Consider the following 249-nt stretch of genomic DNA (forward strand, 5'->3'; position numbering starts at 1 on the left):
ATCCTAATGTATGTGTAACAAATGTTGTTTTATATAATATGTATTTCTTTAGTTTTTAAAAATTTATTTGGAGTTTTAGGGTTTTAGAGTTTAAGTTGGAGGAAAAACACAAAGTAGTAGAGAAGAGATATGATGTTAGATGTTATGTGACTTTGGGGTTTAGGGATTTCATTCTCGGTGTTTAGGGTTAAGCGTTGTAAAATCGTTGTAAAAATAACACGGGCATGGTAACTTCGTCGTAAATGGTTA

This window comes from Brassica oleracea, chromosome C8 (assembly GCF_000695525.1).
Source record: "Brassica oleracea var. oleracea cultivar TO1000 chromosome C8, BOL, whole genome shotgun sequence".
NCBI lineage: Eukaryota > Viridiplantae > Streptophyta > Magnoliopsida > Brassicales > Brassicaceae > Brassica > Brassica oleracea.